Source organism: Vulpes lagopus, chromosome 8 (assembly GCF_018345385.1).
Source record: "Vulpes lagopus strain Blue_001 chromosome 8, ASM1834538v1, whole genome shotgun sequence".
In the NCBI taxonomy this organism is placed as follows: Eukaryota; Metazoa; Chordata; class Mammalia; order Carnivora; family Canidae; genus Vulpes; species Vulpes lagopus.
Window position 1 is genome coordinate 118,575,059 of NC_054831.1, and position 14,609 is coordinate 118,589,667.

A 14,609-nucleotide genomic window follows, 5' to 3' on the forward strand; every position below is an offset into this window, starting at 1 on the left:
GATCTGAATCACCAGACATTTGAGGAAAATCTTTAACAGGACAGAGAAAGATAAACAGAAAAATGTTCCAGAGGCAACTTGGGCTGGGCTTTGAGGGATGAATAGGAGTTCGAAGATGAGCTTTGAGTGAGAAAATCTTGGGCAGAGGTGGGAGAGGAAGAAGAATTGGGACTCCAGGCAGAGGGGTTGACATGAGCAAAGGTGAGGAGTGGACATGGCCAAAGGTCCGTTCTGGGTCCACGGTAAATAATTAGTGGGGCCCAAGGGTTCTCCTGTGAAGAAGAGCAGTAAGAAATAGAAAGGCAGGTGAAGGGCTGGCCTGAATCTAGGCTGAGGAGCTTGGACTCCATCCCAAAGGCAGTGGGGTCCCTGATGGGTTTAAGCAAGGTTGTGATATGGACTGATTGGCGTCCACGCCCTCCAATTTAAACACATTTGAGATGAATAAAAAGTACATTTTTTTCTTGTAATAGATTCAAACCACTCATAATAAAATAGAGTAAAATCATTCTTTTAAATTATGTAGAGGAGCTATGGACTTCTGTATTAGAACATAGCTACTGCAACAAAGACTCCCAAATGACAATGTCTTAGAAGATGGAAGTTTCCTTTTCTCCACAGGCCATCCAGAGCTGGCCAGGTGGCTCTGCAATCATCAGGAAGCCAGAATTCTGCTTGGGTGGACGAGTATCCTGGTCATGAGCACAGGTTCTAGCGCCAGACTGCTTGGCCTGAAGTGGATCAGCTGATCCCATGTAGCTGCAAGGGAGCCTGAGGAATAGGCTGTTTCTGTGGGTAGCCATGTACCTGGTGAAACGCAAGGATTCTAGGAGCAAGGTAAGGAGGCAGGTGGCTACTGAGCCAACAATGTCTGGCACCGTGCCCAACTGTGAAAGATGAGAAGTTTAGCAAAGGTACCTTCCCTCCAGAGTTTGGTTAGATACCCATTGCCAGCTCTTCTTTCTCATGCCATTAATTTTATGAAATAGCTCCTGACTCCTGCTGTGTAAGACGAGACATCCTTTATCATACTTGCCCTCCCCCCTCCTAAATCTTCTTGCTAAACCACTACATGTGAATCTAGTTCTGTCTCCACAGTGAAAATGCTCTGGTTTTTGTGTGTTGTCCACCTCTGAATTTCAAAATTTGAAAATAAATGAAGTGTTTTTTAAACATATTATGATTATGTAAACATTATTCTCCACAGAGCTAACTAGCATCCAGGGACCCGTAGAGAAGGAACTATAATCTTATGATTTTCAATGCTGCCTGAAGGGAAATGCTCCCGGCTTCAAGTGCAAATGTATTTTCCTACACTCCCTCAACATTCAAAGTCATGTTATGTTTTAATTCACTTCATATTTGGACCAAGGCCTTCTCATACAAGTTCTTGCTCTCCTGGAGTTTCTCATTGCTTTACTCTTTTCTTCTTGAGAAAAGAAACATATGTCTTTTTAATTAGGTCATTAAAATCTCCCAGTTTCTTAATTACATTATTTGTTGAATGAAGCCCATTTTCTTCTTGAAGACATTTTTCTCCAAACCCTCTGACTTCCTGTTCTAATTTTGACTGATGGCTTTATGGACCTCTGGCATTTCTATTCATTACACTTGTGGGCCAGTTCTTCTGTTGGGTGAATCTGGTCTCTCTTTCTTGGGTTTTGTCTCTGTTTTGCTGGAGTATATCTTCAAATAACATTTTTAAAGGGGGTGCTTGGAAGGAAAGCCTTCTGAATCTTTGCATGTCTGAAAATGCTTTTAATTTGTTCTTATTCTTCCTGAGTGGGGAGACCAATCTGCAGACTTCATTTTAGGGTATTCGGAAAGTGGCCAGATGGGCAAGTAGACACCCAGGTTTCCACCCTGGGCCAACATAAGGAGTGATTTCCTCTAGACACCAATGCCCTGAGTAGAAATTCTGGTCCTTCTGAAAAAGATCACTCCAGAGTACCCGGGTGGCTCAGTTGGTTAAGTGTTTGCTTTCGTCTCAGGTCATGATCTCCGGCTCCTGGGATTAAACCCCATGTTGGGCTCCCCACTCAGCAGGGAGCCTTCTTCTCCCCTTGCCAGTGCTCTCTCACTCTCCTTCTCTCAAATAAATAAATAAAATCTTTAAAAAGAAAAAGATCACTCAATTTCTTTATAAAGTGGTTCTTTCTCACCTTTTAAAAAATTATTAGAGCAGGGGAGGGGCAGAGAGAAAGGGAGACATGCAGACTCTGCACCCAGCATGGAGCACAATGTGGGCCTTGATCTCACAATCCTGAGATCATGACCTGAGCCAAAATCAAGAGTCAGACGCTTAACCGACTGAGACACTTAGGTACCCCTCTTGCTTTTTAATCTCCCTTCTCTGTATTGTTCTTGTTTGCTGGGGATTGTTAGTGGTGGATGCTGGCTGGTTATTCATTAAACAGGCCTTTCTTTGAATTATTTCCTAACTGGTTATTCTCATACCACCATCTCAATTTTTGCCATATCTTGTTACTACCTGTATTAATATTTACCCTTTTTAATGACTGAAACAAGACAAATAAAAAACCACAGCTTCTATAAGAACCATTTGTTCTTGCCAGTCTCCTACTCTCCTTGAACTTGACCTTGGCTTCTTGCCAGGCCTTGTGTTTAGGAGCAGGGTCTCCGGAGACATCCTTATTGATGACAGTTGGGTCCAAGGGGATATCCACAGAGTACCTTGTGGGCATGAAGTGACTGTAGTTATAAACTTTCACAAAAGATTTGATCTTTGACCTCTTGGTGATTTTCTTCTTATCCATGGCAGCTGTCACTTCGTGGGAATAGCAGTCAATTGCAGCCACCAGAGCTTGGCTGTAGGGATGGTCTGAGGTGCCATCGTCAATGTTCTTCACGATGACTGCTGTAGTGTCTGGCCAGGACCTGCACCACCACCACCTTCGGGGGGTTTCATGAACTCCCCCATCTGGACACCAGTCAGTGGAGCCTACAACAGGAAGAATATTGACTTATGGTATTATTCTTGTTTAAATTAAACTAGCATTTAAACAATGCTAGTCCTACCCTATAGCTATCAAATTGCAAGTTAGATGTTACAGTTGTACCTTCTGTTGTTTGTCATGATGTAGTTCTATTTTCTGATCTATATACATGATTATTAAGATAACAGAGGTTTATTTATTTACTACAAATAACATCCACAGCAATGGTGCATGTGCCATACTTCGCAAAATACTTCTCAAATTAATTACTGTGTTGATTACCGGCCAATCAACAGCCTGAGCTTTCTGCCAGTTTGGGCCTCCAAGGGAATCTCCTTTCAATAGTCCCTCTCCTCCTTGGCCTGATTCTGACATGCTGGGAATAAAACAAAAGAGTAATTATTATTGGTGATGTAAAGTGATGACTGCAAAGGCCTCAGCTTAGAGTGGGAGCTGTGGGACCCGCCAACTGAACCTCCATCACTGACTGGAAGCAGATGGTTGGGCCCTCCTCCCCTAGAGGGGGGCTCTCAGTTCCAGCCCTGCCTCTCCTGTCCCCTCGGGGTGGCATGTGACTATAACAATCAAGCATCTTGGGCTCAGGTACGTGTTCAGAGAGCAGACAGTCCATATCTTATCCAAATTCCTCCATAAAGTAGAAAAAGAGGGAAAACTACCCATTACATTTTATGTGGGTGGTAAATATTCAATGTGGACAAGGAAGTTTGAGAGAAGAAGATTTGAGGTCAATCTCAATTATGGACATAGATTCAAATATCCTAAATAGAAAGTTGTCAAATTACATACAGCAACATATTTAAAAATGCATAACGACCAAGTTGGGTTTATTACAGAAATGCAAGAATATTTCAACACTAGAAAATTATTATTTTTTAAAGATTTTATTTATTCATAGAGACACACACAGAGAGAGAGAGAGAGGCAGAGACACAGGCAGAGGGAGAAGCAGGCTCCATGCAGGGAGCCCGACATGGGACTCGATCCTAGGTCTCCAGGGTCACACCCTGGGCTGAAGGCAGCGCTAAACCGCTGAGCTGCCCGAAAATCATTATTTTAAGTCTCAGCCACCTGAGTGGCTCAGTCCGTGAAGCATCAGACTTGGTTTCAGCTCAGGTCATGGTCTCAGGTTGGTGAGATCAAGCCCAAGGTGGGACAGTCAGCATGGAGTCTGCTTGGGTTTCTTTTCACTCTTCCTTCACCCTTCCCCTCTACTCCTTCCCTCCGTTCACACATGTTCTCTTTCTAAAATAAATAAATAAAATCCTTTAAAAAAAGAAAAAAATTATCATTTAAAAAGATTTGCTTATTTATTTATTTTAGAGAGAGAGAGAAAGTGAACAGGGGGAGGGGCAGAAGAAGAGGGAGCAAGAATCTCAAGCAGACTCTGCACTGAGCAGGGCTCTATCCCCCCATCTTGAGATCATGACCCCAGAGGAAACCAACAGCTGGACGCTTAACCAACTGAGCCACCCAGGGGCCCTTATTATTTTAAGTCTCAACATTAACAGATTAAAAGACACAAATATCCTACAATCACATAAAACAGATGGAGAAAGTGCATTTGATAAAATTAAGCAGTTTATAAAAATTCTTGGCAAACTAGGAATAGGAGGGAACTTCCTTAATGTGATACGTCGGTAAAGGGTATCTTTCTAAAACCTGCAGTAAAGGCACCACTTTATGATAAAAATGTAAAGAATTTCCTTTAAAGTGAGAAACCTAAAAAGGATATTCATTACCTCTTTCTGTTCAAAGCTATCCTGGATTTCTTAGCCTGTGCAATAAGGGAAATAAAGGGAATAAATGGTACAAACCTTTGGAAAGGAAGAAACAGAATGGTCATCATATATTTGTAGAACATGTAATTGTCTACCTAAAAAAATTGAAGAGGTTCTACAGGCAAAGTATTAAAATTATTGAGAGGATTCATGTTGAGAAGTAATTTTCCATGGGTCAATTGCATTTTTGGATGCTTTGCAGAGACTCTACCCTTTTATTTGAGATTATCTTTTTTTTTTTTTTTTTTGGACAATCTCTTCAAGGATGTTTGTATGTCATCCATCTTCGGATCATAGAGTAAATATTTCCCTCCAGAGCAGAAGGCAGATTTGCTTATTGTCCAGTTTATGGAAGATAGCATCCCTGTCTATAGCCAGTTCCTTTTATAAGACACTGGGCTGGCTCAGTTGGCAGAGCACACAACTCTTGATCTCAGGGTCATGAGTTCAAGCCCCATGTTGGTTGTCGAGATTACTTAAGAAAAAAAAAAAAAACAGATAGTTAAATCAGTTCCTTCCAACAAATGGTGCAAAAATAGGTTTTCCATGTGGAAAAAAAAGAGAACTGCACTCCTATATCACCTTGATTGCTAAAGTTAGTGCAAAAGGATACTAAAGATGAGAAAGCTTAAAACTTTTATTTATTTATTTTTAAAGATTTTATTTATTCATGAGAGACACACACAGAGAGAGAGAGAGAGAGAGAGAGAGGCAGAGACACAGGCAGAGGGAGAAGCAGGTTCCATGCAGGGAGCCTGATGCAGGACTCGATCCTGGGACTCCAGGATTACACCCTGGGCTGAAGGCAGGCTCCAAATCGCTGAGCCTCCTAGGGATCCCTTTAAAATTTTAAATAAAAATATTTTCTAGGGGATCCCTGGGTGGCTCAGCAGTTTAGTGCCTGCCCTTGGGGCAGGGCATGATCCTGGAGACCCGGGATCAAGTCCCACATCGGGATCCCTGCGTGGAGCCTGCTTCTCCCTTTGCCTGTGTCTCTGCCTCTCTCTCTCTTTCTCATGAATAAATAAATAAAATCTTTAAAATATATATATATATTTTCTAGACCTCACAATACAAAGATTTTTCTTTTTTTTAAGATTTTATTTATTTATTCATGAGAGACAGAGAGAGAGGCAGAGAGACAGGCAGAGGGAGAAGCAGGCTCCACGCAGTGAGCCCGACGTGGGACTTGATCCCGGCCAGGATCACACCCTAGGCCCAGGCTGCCCACAATATGAAGATTTCTTAACCAAGTTTAAGAAGCACAAGCAATAAAGAAAATACTGATAGACTTGACTACATTAAAATTCCAAAGTATTGTACAGCAAAAATATTATAAAATCCAAGGCACACGTATAATGAATACAACAGACAAAGCATTAGTATCCAGGCCGCACAAGGACGATCTACAGATCAATAAGAAGATCCCAAACAACAGAAAAACAAGTATAAGCTTGGGATGCCTGGGTGGCTCAGTGGTTGAGCATTTGCCTTCCACTCAAGGTGTGACCCAAGGTCCTGGATCAAGTCCCGCATAGGGCTCCCTGCAGGGAGCTGCTTCTCCCTCTGCCCATGTCTTTGCCTCTCTCTCTGTGTCTCTCATGAATAAATAAATAAAATCTTAAAAAAAAAAGCATAAGCTATAAATAGGTAAACAAAACAACCATATGTGAAATGATGTTTAACCCTACTTGTAATTATTGGAATGCAAATTAAAACAACAGTGAGATAGAATTTTGCATCTCAAGTTGGCAGCACTAACATATCCTGTCCGACTATATTATGTGTTGAGGAATATGTGGGACAACGGGCACTCTTGTTAATCCTAAAGAGAGTTTAAATTATAAACACTTCGAAAAGCAATTTGGCAATATCTAGTAAAGTCTAGCATGTGCATGCATACTCTCCAACCTAGCAATTCAATTCTGGAAATAAATCCTAACTCTTGACAGGTACAAGAATGTTCATTACAACACCATGTAGAGTGAAAAAATTGGAAACAACAGAATAATGTACAAGTTAATCTTGTTAAAGCTACAAAGTACACAGTTAAGATGAATGCACTGGAGGGACACATATTAATTGACAGGCTACCCCTAACATTTATGAGGCCCAAGGCAAGGGTAATCTGGGGGCTGAGGGCCCACTTCTATTTTCTTCCCACTCTGGTTCCATTCCACATAGTGAGGAACGGCACACACGTACACACACACTCGTGTAGATACTTCAGCCTATTTGTCTGAACTCTGTCCACTAACCCCACCCTCCCACAACCAGCCACCCTGGCCACCTCTTAGGATTAGAGTGTGTATGGCTGTGTGGTCATCTGATGAAGAAAATTCTAGAGAAATCACTGCCCTGGCCTTGGAAATAGTCTCTGGGCCTTGGGGGTAGAGGAATTCTAGGATTCATGGTTTAGAAGAAGGAGAGAAGGATTGTGAGTGGGTCTGGACTCCTTACCCCTGGAGGAGGGCCAGGGTGGGGGTCTTGGGTCCCAGCTGCCTGAATCTAAGTGAGGTGCTGTGTGTTAACACAGACAAACCTCACACGTAATGTCGTACAGAAAAGGCAGAGAGACATGTGGTATGTGATACATTATGTGAACCTTCAAAACAAAAAACTACTATGGACTGCTCAAGGATGTGTACAAGCGGAGCAAAGTTATAAAAGCTTGCATGGGGGGATGCCTGGGTGGCTCAGCTGTTGAGTGTCTGCCTTCGGCTCAGGCTCAGGGCGTGATCCTGGGGACCCGGGATCGGGTCCCACATCGGGCTTCCTGCATGGAGCCTGCTTCTCCCTCTGCCTGTGTCTCTGCCTCTCTTTCTTCCTGTGTCTCTCATGAATAAATAAATAAAATCTTAAAAAAAAAAAAAAAAAAAGCTTTCATGGGAAGGACAGACCCTGTGGGGCAGCAGGGCAGACTAGGCACTCTGAAAAGCCTCCCTCTCCCAGAGAGTCAGATGCTGGAGGGGAAAAAAGACAAAACTTATAATTTTTTATTTTATTGCTAGTTTTCTAGGAAATGAAATCTCTAAAGAGACAAAACAAAATCGTGAGGCCAACCCAGAGCTATGAGGGGTATACATTTAGAGTAGACCTATCCATAAGGTACCTGCAGGTTCAGAACCACAACTGGAGGGGTGGGGGAAGCTGATGAGGCCAGAGCAGAATAGGGAGACCAACCTGAGGTTCCTAGGTTGAACAGGGACCCTGCAAGTAAGTTCAAATGGTTTCAGGTACACCATTCTCCCCAGCACTCAGATACAATTATCTCAAAATTTTTTTTAAAAAATGTGTTTAAATCACCTCCAGCGCCTATATTAAAAGAACTTCCAAGGGGCACCCAGGTGGTTCAGTTGGTTAAGTGTCTGCCTTCGGCTCAGGTCCCTGATCCTGAGGTCCTGGGATTAAGCCTCACATCGAGCTCCTTGCACAGTGGGGAGTCAGCCTCTCCCTCTCCCTCTGTCCCTCCTCCCCTGCCACCGCCCCGCTCATGCGTGCTCTCTCACTCTCTCTCTCTCAAATAAAAAAAAAATAAAATCTTAAAATAAATAGGGGATCCCTGGGTGGCTCAGCGGTTTAGCCCCTGCCTTCAGCCCAGGGTGTGATTCTGGAGTCCCAGGATCGAGTCCCACGTCGGGCTCCCTGCATGGAGCCTGCTTCTCCCTCTGCCTGTGTCTCTGCCTCTCTCTCTCTCTCTCTCTCTCTCTCTCTCTCTCTCCCTGTGTCTCTCATGAATGAATAAATAAAATCTTAAAAAAAACTTAAAATAAATAAATAAAAAATAAAAGAACTTCCAAGCATGCACTTTGGAAAGCAGAAAAATGATCAAAGAAGGAGTGTTGAGAAAAAGCCATGATAAACACGTAGGAAATTCTAAACAAACTCTTACTGCTTGGCAGGAGGGTTGAGATACTGAGTAATACTGATAAGCTTTGCTAAGGTGCAAGGTAAGATTTTAAGGGAGCCACTCTAAGAATAGGAACAGGGTCAATGACTTCTATACCAGGAGGCAGAAAAAGTGGAATAAGAAACAGTCTACTTTTAAAAAGGCAAGGATATGGGCAGCCCGGGTGGCTCAGCGGTTTAGCGCAGCCTTTGGCCCAGGGTGTGATCCTGGAGACCCCGGATCGAGTCCCACGCTGCGCTCCCGGCATGAAGCCTGCCTCTCTTTCAGCCTGTATCTGTGCCTTTCTCTCTCTCTGTGTCTCTCATGAATAAATAAATAAAATCTTTAAAAAAATAAATAAAAAGACAAGGATAGAAACCGAAAAGCAGAGCAAAGATGGACAAATGGAAAGCAAAAGTTAATGTGGTAGGGACACCTGGGTGGCTCAGTTGGTTAAGCATCTGCCTTTGGGTCAGGTCATGATCCTCAAGGTCCTGAGATCGAATTCTGCTTTGGGCTCCCTGCCCACGGGGAGCCTGCTTCTCCCTCTCCTGCCTGCTCATCCTCTCTCCACTCTCTCTCTCTCAAATAAATAAGTAATATCTTTTTAAAAAAGAAGAACTTACTTCCATATGTTTGGAGATTTTAAAACATACCTCTGGGGACACCTGGGTGGCTCAGTGGTTGAGCGTCTGCCTTTGGCTCAGGGCGTGATCCCAGGGTCTAGGATCGAGTCCCACATCAGGCTCCCTGAATGGAGCCTGTGTCTCTGCCTCTCTCTCTCTCTATCTCTCTGTCTCTCATGAATAAATAAATAAATAATAAAATAAAATAAATAAAAAATAAATAAAACATACCTCTGGAGACAACCTAAATGTTCATCAACAGCTGAATGCATGAATAAGTTGTAGTATATTCATACAATGGGATGCTACACACCAAAACACATTCTACACAAGCACACACATACCCTATTTTAACTGGCAATAACTAGAGGAACCTCACAGACAGAATGTTGAGCAAAAGAAGGGAAAGAGTAAATACTCTGTAATTCTGTTTGCATGAAACTTAAAAGCGGGCAAACTTAATCCACAGTGACAGGAGTCAGAATGATGGCTTCCTTTGGGACCATGGGGGTGATTACTGACAGGGATGCTGTTCTCACTTGTTCTCACTTAGAAAATAAAGAAGAGGGATGCCTGGGTGGCTCAGTGGTTGAGCATCTGCCTTTGGCTCAGGGCATGATCCCCACAGGGAGCCTGCTTCTCCCTCTGTCTCTGCCTCTGCCTCTGCCTCTTTCTCTGTGTCTCTCAAGAGTAAATAAATAAAAGCTTTAATTAAAAAAAAAAAAAAGAAGAAGAAAGAAAGAAAGAAAAAGGAAAAGAAAAAAGAACCAGAGAATAAATCAGGATGAAGCAGAGAATAAGCAGGATGAAGAAATGATGAAGAGCAAAACTTAATAAAACAGTAAACAAAGATACAACTGAGAGGATTAACGAAGCCAAAAGTGAGTTCTTTGAAAAGATTAATTTACATATAAAAAAGAAAAGACAGAAACAAGTAAAGATTCTTTTTAAAGATTTTATTTATTCATGAGAGGCACAGATAGAGAGGCAGAGAGGCAGAGACATTCGGCAGAGGGAGAAGCAGGCTTCCCGTGGGGAGCCCGATGCGGAACTCGATCCCAGGACCCTGGGGTCACAACCTGAGCCAAAGGCAGACGCTCAATCACTGAGCCACCCAGGCGCCCCAAACAAGTAAATATTAAGAATGAAAGGATATGATCACTACACATTTAGGAGAGATTTAAAAGAACAATCTGAACAACTATTTTTTTTAAAGATTGCATTTATTTGAGAGACAGAGAGAGAGAGAGAGAGCGTGAGCACAAGCAGAGGAAATGGCTGGGAGAGGGAGAAGTAGACTCCCCACTGAGCAGGGGACCCAATGTGGACTCGATCCCAGGACCCTGAGATTATAACCTGAGCCTAAGACAACCACTTAACCAACTCAGCCACCCAGGAGCCCCGAACAACTATTTTTTCTTAATGTGTCTGTTTTATTAGTCATTTTCTTTATCGATCATTTGTGTTGGTTCTTTGTTTTCTGTTTTATTGATTTTTTTCTCTTATCTTTATTATTTTCTGCTCTTGGGCAGGGCGGCATTATTATGTGGTCTTTCTCTGGTGTCCTAAGTTGAATGTTCAAGTCACATGTGCAATCTTTATTAAGGTGCAATTTTTATTTATTTATTTATTTTTAAAGATTTTATTTATTTATTCATGAGAGAGAGAGAGACAGAGACAGAGACACAGGCAGAGGGAGAAGCAGGCTCCATGCAGGGAGCCCGATGTGGGACTCCATCCTAGGTCTCCAGGATCACGCCCTGGGGGGAAGGCAGGCGCTAAACCGCTGAGCCACCCAGGGATCCCAAGGTGCAATTTTTAATATAGGCATTTAAGAGGATGCACATCCCTTCAAAGATTGTTTTAGCTGTACTTAAATTTCAAAACGTAACACTTTGTCAGACAGCTCTTATGTTTTGTATTTTTTTCTTTGTTCCTTTAAATATTTAGAAGTTTGATTTTAATTTTCAAACATAGGGACACCTCTGCCTCTCTCTGTGTGTCTCTCATGAATGAATAAATAAAATCTTAAAAAATTTTTAAAATAATTTTCAAACATAAGTTTACCTTTTTTGTTAGTTTTCTCATTTCAATGGATTGTGGTCATAGAAAATGGCCTATGTGACATCAGTTCACTCCTTGGCAGACTTGCTTCATGACCTACTATGGGAACAATTTCTGTAAATGTTCTCATACTGGATGAAAAGAATGCCAATTTTTCTGTTTGATCAAGCTTCTTAATTGTGTTATTCAAATATTCTACATATGTACTAATCGTATGGCCACTTGATTTAGTAACTATGGAGAAAGGAAAGATAAGATCCTCAGGAGGATTATAGATCCAACCATGTCTCTTTGAAATTGTCTCAAATTTCATTTCCTATCAGGGGTCATCAGACTATGGTCTGTGAACCAAATTTGGCCCACTCCTTGTTTTTGTAAATAAAGTTTTATTGGAACACAGCCATGGTCTTTTATTTATGTATTCTCTATGACTTTTTTCTCACTACAATGGCAAAGTTAAGTAGTTGAGACAGAGGCTGTCTTCAATGTCTAAAATATTTACTATCTGTCCTTTTAAACTTTTTTTTTTAAAGATTCTATTTATGTATTTGATAGAGAGCACAAGCAGGGAAAGCAGCAGAGGGAGAAGCAGGCTCTCTGCTGAGCAGGGAACTACTCAGGGCACCATCCCAAGACCTTGGGTCCCAGGACTATGGGATCAGGACCTGAGCAGAAGGCAAATACTTAACCAACTGAGCCACCCAGGTGCCCCCTATCTGTCCTTTTATAGGAGAAGTTTGCTGACTCTGCTTCATATAACTGAGGGCTAGTTAGGCAGGGGCTAGGTTCAAAGAGGTTCAGAATTATATCTTCCTGGTAATATTTTTCTTAAATGTTAAATCATATGTAATGACTCTCTTATCCATAATTATGCCTTTTGACTTAAAGTACATTTTGTCTGATATTTATAAAGCTCTGCTAGCTCCCTTTGGCTTAGTATTTGCCTGCTATGCTTATTAGAAATGCTTTCAGCTGCAAGTAACAAAACCCAACTACGGTGGCTGAAACAAACTGGGGTATGTTTTCTTTAAGTAACAAAAATCCCAAAGTCAGGCCATTGCCGGCATTATCTTAGCTGCTCCGTGATGCCATCAGTACCCAAGCCTGCTGTGTGTCTCCTCTCCATCAGCATTAGCTTGGTGGCTTTTGTGCTCACGGTTACGTCAAGGCTGCTACATTTGAGGCATTGTGTTCATGCACCAGGCTACATTTGAGGCATTGTGTTCATGCACCAGGCAGAAGGGAAATAAAAAAAAAAGCACTTCCCAGATTTCCCTTTACATCCCAGTTTCCAGAACCAGGACATATGAGAGCATCTTTTCCCTAATCGTTGACGGAGAGAAAAGAGGCTCTACGATTGGCTTAGAGCAAATCATGATTCATCCTTTGTGGCCAGTACTTTGACAACCCAAGAAATAAACTGGGGCTGGGGTACAGACACTCCTCCTGGATAACAGATTTCTGCCAAGTCCCTGAAAAAAAAAGTTGGACTTCAGAAGCAAAATGCAAAAGGTTTCCAGCACACCATTGGTCAGACCACGATGGTGTCTGTTATACCTGGGGGTTCTTTCTTCATATCTCTGCTTTCAGTATTTCCATAGCTTTGTTCTATTTTATTTATTTTTTTCTTAAGATTTCATTTATTTATTCATGAGAGATACAGAGAGAGAGAGAGGCAGAGACACAGGCAGAGGGAGAAGCAGGCTCCATGCAGGGAGCCCGACGTGGGATTCGATCCCGGGTCTCCAGGATCATGCCCTGGGCTGAAGGCAGCGCTCAACCGCTGAGCCACCCAGGCGTCCCCATAGCTTTTAGATATGTCTCTCATGAACAGTGAGTGGACAGCTCGATTATGTGTTTTCTTTCCCTCTGATACCCTAGCAACTGGTGAAACCAGTCCCTTTACATTGGTTGTGATTAGCAGCATTTAAATTTTTTTTATTTAAAATTTTATTCCTAAATCCTCTCTTGTGTTTTCCACTTACCACATGTATCATCAATAGTTATCTATTGCTATGTAGCAAATTACCCCCAAACTGAGCATTTCAAAACAACAAACATGTATTATGTCACCTAATTTCTTCGAGACAGGAATCAGGGAATGGTGTAGCCAGGCGATTCTGGCTCAGGCTGTCTGAGAGGGTGCAGTCGAGCTGCAGCCATCTGAAGGGTCTGTTGAGGATCTGCTTCCAAGTCCATTCCCACGGCTAGGGGCAGGAGGCTTCAGCTCCTCACCCCATGAACTTCTCCATGCCTGTGACATAGCCTCCCCCGAGTGAGTGATCTGAGAGAGATAGCACACACAGAGAGAGCATTCAGAATGAAAGCCATGGGTCTTTTCTATTAGGGTTGCCAGATTTAGCCAATAAAAATACAAGATGCCCAGTTAAATTTAAATTTCAGATAATACTTCAGTATTTGCACAGGATATATTTACACTAAAAACTTATTCATTGCTTATTCAAAATTTAAATTTGACTGGTCTTGATTTTTCTCTGGCAACCTTATTTATAACCTGGCCTTGGAAGCAAAGCTGGCTCCATAATTCATGGTGTCCCTTATTTTAAAAAAAATTTGAGGAATCTCTCTCTCTCTCTCTCTTTTCTTTTTTTTTTTTTTTTTAGATTTTATTTATTTATTTGAGAGAGAGAGAGTGCACATGAGCAGGGGAATGGGCAGAGGGAGAGGGAGAAGGAAACTGCCTGCTGAGCAGGGAGCCCAAGATGGGGGACAGGGTTCAACTTCAGGAGGCAGAAGCATAAGCGACTGAGCCACCCAGGCACCCCCCAAAATTAATAGGAATTTCCAATTAGCGAAAGCAGAGCACTATCCAAGCATGGAGCCCTTCTGGGGACAGTGCCCCTTTGTGAAGGCATGGGTTGTATTCCCCGAAAGCCAGTCCTGCTTGGAAGTGACATACCATCACTTGTACCATATTCTTTGGCACAGGAACAAGTCACTAAAGCTCCACCCACACATTTTGGGCGGGGACTTCACATGGGCATAAGTCCCAGGAGGCAGAGATCATTGGGACCATCTTGGAAACCGGCAGCCACACCACGCTTTTCCTTTGCTTCTTTTATTTGTCATTTCCTGCCTGGAGGTGGACGGATTGGAATGTCTTCATTCCCTTTGTTTCCTCTCTGCAGGTTTAGAATACATTCTATTTCTGTTCTTTCATTAGTCATCCTTAAATTTTTAACATGCACACATCCACTTCACAAAGTCTAAAGTTAATCAATATCCTCCTTTAGGACAACCAAGGACCTTAGAA

At 42.3% G+C, this 14,609-nt stretch overlaps 1 long non-coding RNA gene across 1 annotated transcript; it reads right to left on the reverse strand.

Moving 5' to 3' along the window:
- Nucleotides 1-78: 78 nt before the first annotated feature.
- LOC121497347 lies at nucleotides 79-13,614 on the reverse strand. Its single transcript, XR_005989450.1, has 3 exons — nucleotides 13,409-13,614; nucleotides 3,240-3,333; nucleotides 79-2,962 (listed from the first exon to the last, which is right to left on the reverse strand). It is a non-coding gene; the product is annotated as an uncharacterized LOC121497347 (long non-coding RNA).
- Nucleotides 13,615-14,609: the final 995 nt, after the last annotated feature.